The following is a 5965-nucleotide window of genomic DNA, read 5'->3' on the forward strand; positions in this document are numbered from 1 at the left end:
TGGGCTGGATGATTTTGGAGGTCCCTGTCTAATCCAAGATTCTGCTATCCCAGCTCAGTAGGGATATCATTCTTGACTGTGCAGACACTGAGTGTAATATCCACAGTTACAACTATTTTGTGGTGTATCATGCACCCAATACAAATCACAGTGTTTTGGTTTTTCGTTTCAAGTGGTGCTGAATTATTACCAAACCCTTGTTGCTAATCAACAATCACAATGATGAGACCGAGAAAAAAAGTCAGAACTGAAAATCTATGCAACTGGCATTTTCGGAGAAGTTGCTTGGTGTGGACATTCATCCAAACTGTTGTTTTTTAAAAAGTTATTTTTATTAAAGGGTTTTCATAGTTAAGAGTCCTTTCTACAGGTCAGTTGCATTCAGCGTGAGAGACGCTGCTGTCATAGATATTGTGAGGTTGGCGGGGGAGAGAATCGGGAAGAGAAGGGAGAAAGAAAGGGGGCAGCGATTTTTAACTCTTTTGCTTAGTGCATTTGCAGAGTTTTTGTGTCAGTGTTGTGAGGATAGGTTGGGGAGCTCTGCACATGCACTAAGCAAAAGAGTTAAAAATCGCTGCCCCCTTTCCTTCTCCCTCCCGATTTTCTGCCCCGCCAACCTCACAATGTCCATGTTCACTCCAACTGTTAAAGCAATTGTCATCAAGCTGAAATTTCCTCCCTCTGACCCAGCAAAATTACACCTCGCTCTCATTCAGAACCTTTTCCTCCTCAATCCACCAGGGGGACCTCTGCAGCTTCCTCCCAAGCTGCTGCTTGCTTCTCCCATTTTTTCTCTCAGAGGCAGGCGGACCCAGGAGCAGCCAAGGAAGGAGGGAGGGAGGGAGTGGGGTGCAGATGCCTGGCAAGGTTTTCATCGACTGGCGGGGTGGGTGTGTGGAGTGAGGGAAGGAGCCTGTCTGGTAGGCTGTTATTAGCTTGGACTCTGGGAGAGATGCAGACTGTGCTCAATCGGATGGAATGCGGCCCTTGTTCTGACTGCTGATGGAGATAGGGAGGGAGCCCTAGGATGTGAGGGAGCAACTGGTGAGCAGGTTATGCGATCGCTCTCATCCATTGTCTGCATTTCCTTTCCTCCATTCCTCCGTCAGCAGTGGGAGTGTGCATGGAGGGAGAGGAAGGGACAGATCTCCTATCCTGCTTTGTTTTTCTCCTCAACATCCATGCCAGTTTTTAAACTGGAGAGAACCCATGACGGCACGATTGAACTATCGTGGACCCAGATGGAAGCCTCTGAGGGGTTTCTTGAGGTGGAACTGAGGAGGGCTGCTATGGCCTGAGGAAAAGGAACAGGAAACCGAGATGGTCTCTAGCTGGGCTCCAACATTGCCCAGCAACCTGAACTGGCCTTGCTACTACTCTAGACTTCAATGTGTAGCGTCTAAGACTCATTCACTGCACCCGTTTGAGTGTGCTGTTCCATCTCAATCCACGCCTTTCTTTTGTGTTTGCCTTTTCTAATGAACTTTGTAATGGCATCTCTTTATTTCTTTGTTTTAACATATAACGCCTTATCTCTGTGGGCTATACCTTACCTGAAAGTAGGTTACATGTAATAACAAAAGATGAATGCTTGTGCAAACAGCAGGGCTAAAAGTATGACATAAAATGAACATCCTCTGACTTGCCCCCCCCATTTTAACCGAATTGTGCCTCATAGCCTTCTAAAAGCCTTGGGTGGTATCCAATTAAGTCACCCTCAAAGCAGATCTGTTGAAATGAATGGACTTAAGTTAGTCCACTGATTTCAGTGGGTCTTCTCTGAGTATGACTAACCTTGGATACCACCCAATAGCTTAGAAGGGAAGTGGGCTTCCTCTGCCCCCTTGTGTAATTTGAGGTCTGGTAAACAGAAGAGTTTCTTACTAGCATTAGCTCTTCAATAGCGTCCCACAAATTTTTATTCAGATCAAGAGAGGAAAGAACATATGGACCTTGTTCTGCTTTAGATGTTATTTAGCATGCATGCATAGGTGCTCAGGAATCGGGTTAACTCCTAAATCAAAATGGATATTATATGTCACATCAATAATCAAATTAAGTCGACCTATATTGTCTTTATTGGAGGTTCTCAAATAAATGGTGATCTGTGCGCTCCATTCAGATAGTCTAGTGTATAGTCAAGAATATCTCTACTTGACACTGCATTTGATGCTTTTTCAGATTATTGCAATTGAGGCTCCTTTTGACCAAGGGCCTGGCCTAGGACCTGAAACATTCACAAAAAAGTGGTCTTTGGCCTGTGATTTCCACAATGCAGCCCTGCTTTGATTATGAGGATGTTGCCTCTGAAGAAAAGAGGTTGTTAAAATGTGCATTGATATGTGTGTGTGTGGCAGGGAGTGATCCTCTGAGACCACCAGCAATTTTTGAGTGGTCTGAGGGACAGAAACCCCCTTTGAGAACCATTGACTGCATCTTAGGACCACTCGGCTGCAAATAGGACCAAGATCGCCCTTAAAAACAGAACAGAATGGCAGGCAAATCTCAGTCCTACCAGTGAACATGGCTTAATTTCACTCTGCTCAGCTTATCACTCACATGATATCAGCTCCGTCGAGAGTGAAACGCTTTTGATTTGTAGAGCCTCGGAATGATAAACATACTGAAATGAGGGTTGTTGATATGCAAGCTATGTTGCAAATATGCAAGCTATGTTGCCCTGTCTCAGTATCCAGCCAATTTCCTGCAAGGGTCCATTGCACTCAACCCAGCCATATTATGGATGATGAATTGGTGCTGTTGAAATACACCCCAAGCTGAAGAACACCACCTGTGCCCTTCTAATTCTGGAGCAGATGTCATCCCAAGGCTTACAAATTACCATCCTAATTCTGCAGATATGTAACTGCTGAAAAACATGGTGTGGTTTAGCTATAAGCAAGAGTGGTGAGTCTTGTCTCTCCTACAATTCAGTTCAGTTCTTACAGCACTAAATATTTGTTGCTGCTGTTGCCTGCCAGATATTAGACATATAGTATTGTACTAACATAGCTTGAATTATAACAGCTGCAACATCTTTGGCCGCATATCTACAAAACAGATGAGTCATCCATAAGTGGGTCTCATATTTCCTGCTATTGTTTTGCTTCTACTTCACTCAGTTGTGTGCCATTGCTTGCGCCGTATCTGGAGATGATAGCTCCTGGCACAATATCATTGGCAACCATAATATGATCTTCATGATGGCTGAGTGATACAGGCAGTATCCCCTCATCCAAAATATTTAGTTGCTGATGCAGCAGCTTGTTGATTCAGGACACTGATACAATCCCACAAACATTTCTGGCTGAATGGTTTATTCATGGCTCACTGCTTGTTGAATTTTTGAGGTTCTAACAAGGGGTCCTGTACTTAGCTGAAGAGATGCCAGGAATGGCCCTAATGTTAGCCAAGGTGGAGCAGCCATCTCAGACAACAGTTTTGGATGGGGTACCATGGAAAGGTAGCAAATTGTCAATTATTTTGAATATTGGATTTACAACTGGAGGAAGGAGGGGAATCATGAGGACTTTGGGGCTCAGTTTTGATCTGTCTCTGAAAGATGTGCAGTGCTGTGGTGTCAACCAGCCATTTTAATATAAGCCTTATACATTCTCTTCTTTAGGGTCATATATATTTATCCACAACTTAGCGAACCCCACCCCAAGTTCACAGTCTGTGGTAGTCCTACTCAGAGTAGACTCATTAAAACTAATGGACATGACAAACTTAGATCTACTCTGAGTATAACTTACTTGGATCCAACTTCCAAGTGTGGAAGCTCTCAGAGACTTAGCAAATTGATTCCTCAGAGACACCTAGGAAAGCCCTAGTGTTCAGAATGCAGCACACATGGAAAACTGGAGTTGATGTCGCTGGGCGGAAATGAGCCCTGACAGTTTTATGCCCTTGACTAACTAGTAGTGGCATCATGGTTTCCTGCGGTCATGGGAGTTCTCAGCTAATGCCTTGGGATTTTGCACTGCCCAAAATAACCAGTCTCCTGTATTTATGACTTGGGGTTTATTTTCCTTTCCAGGGCCGCTTAGCATGCATGAAAGCCCAAGGCTGGAGAACATGAGATGAAACCCTGCGTGAATTACGGGTTTTGTGTGTGCCCACCCTCCTGGAGTTTTCATGACATAAGCGGCAAAGCAGGAAGCGCAATAAAACTTGGCTTCCTGTTGCCATGACTGAAGTGGAACATAAGAGCCTCAGAAGAGCCCGGCTGCATCAGGCCAAAGGACCACCTAGTCCAGCATCATGTTCTCATGGTGGCCAGCCAGATGCCTGTCGACTCATCTGCGATTCCTGGAAAATGCCTCTTGACAGTGGAGGTCGAACATAGCCATCACGGCTAGCAGCCATTGATAAACGTAACTTCATTGAATCCTCTTTTAAAGGCATCCAAGTTGTTGGCCATCATCACATCCCCTGGAAGCAGATTGTGGGAAATTGCAGTCAAACATAACTATGCATGAGTGCTAGTTAGTGCATGAAGGGGTCAAAACAATAGAGGTGGATTACTAGACTCGGCTAGCTCCTGCTCCTTCTTCTCCAATGAGAGAGGAAGTGAACCTTCTCTTCCTAGTCTCTCTCCACACCGTGCAACTGACCAAGAAGGATGTCTAAGCTTTGCTCCAAGCTTAGAGCATGTGTTTGAAGCAATCTTTCTGTATCTTCTGTCCAAGAGTATTCTGCCTGAGCTCTCTTTGCTGCTGCTTGGATAAAGGCATGAATCTGACCTTTGGAATATTTCTTAAGCTAAGCATTTTAAACTTACTTAACAGTTTGTGGTCTGTTCAATGAAAGCAGGGTAGAAAGAGGGGAGCACTTTGCAAGCAGACTAAATATTTTGTGTTAATTTAACTATCACAGCTTCTCCCTTAGTGTCATGGGAATAATATCTTGGTACAGGAGCAGAGAATTCTATGTCTGAAGTCTCTAGCCACCTAAGAAAAACAGTTCCCAGGATTCATGGGTTACAGAAATCATTGTTTAACCAATTCAAATCCTGAATATAGATTGTACATTAAGACGTAACCTTCCAAGGCCTAAGATCTCACCTTTGTTCAACAGGACCAACATAGAACTGATTAATCTTCTAGCCCATACTTCAGTGCCATGCTCACCTGTAGATATATGTCTTTCTTTTTTACTAAATGTGTCAAAAGATCAAATCTAGGATAAATGGCTTTTTTCAAATGGTAGACTGTGGCTCAAGTTTCAGCTCCCGGCAGATGGTTGGAAGTGACCTTCCTGAGATGAGGGTCACTAGTAATATACTGAGGACTACAGATTCATTTTTTATCTCATATAGCATGGTGGTTTCAAATAGCTACTTTTTTGTTGTTGTTTGAGAAAATTCCTCATTGCTCACACTGCAGCAACATTCTTGTACAACTAAGATGTACAGAGTACATTAAGAAATAAAAGTGACTTCTCAGCCTATGAGACCTAACTATTTGTTGCTACTGAAGATGTTCTTATTAGGAAGATACTTCCCCTGGGTTTTCTCAATGCAAATGTTTATTCATGACACACCTCCCTATGAGTAGAACCATAATGTGCAAAAGGGGTGCTTACATGTTATGTTCAATGCGTGTGCACAAACAACCAGTCCGTGTGTGGCCTGTAGTTGAGCTGTACACATCAGTGAATGTAAACTTGTACCTGTGTAGAGAATGCTTGTACACACATCCAGCTTATCATGTGAACAGGCCTAGTGTTATTCCTCAGAGGCAAGATGGGTATTTTAGAATGACCACAGACGACTAGGAGGGAAAGACTTGGCTTAGGGAAATGTGCTTTTGCTCCTCAGAATGGATTTCAGTGACAAACAAACCACAGCAGGGAAAAAGACTACGAAAAGAAAAATAAGCACCACCAAACACAGATAAGCACCAAATCTAACTTTAAAAGCATGGTAAAGACAACAACAAAGAATACAGTCACTGCGTAGCAA

At 43.5% G+C, this 5965-nt stretch overlaps 1 long non-coding RNA gene across 1 annotated transcript in view; it reads left to right on the forward strand.

The window, feature by feature from the left end:
* Positions 1-5563, forward strand: part of LOC309364256 — a 34293-nt gene extending 28730 nt beyond the window's left edge. The window contains exon 3 of the long non-coding RNA XR_014165788.1: positions 4040-5563. This is a non-coding gene — a long non-coding RNA (uncharacterized lncRNA). The remainder of the gene's footprint in view (positions 1-4039) is intronic.
* Positions 5564-5965: the final 402 nt, after the last annotated feature.

The sequence above is a fragment of the Podarcis melisellensis genome (assembly GCF_964234715.1).
Source record: "Podarcis melisellensis genome assembly, chromosome: 2".
In the NCBI taxonomy this organism is placed as follows: Eukaryota; Metazoa; Chordata; class Lepidosauria; order Squamata; family Lacertidae; genus Podarcis; species Podarcis melisellensis.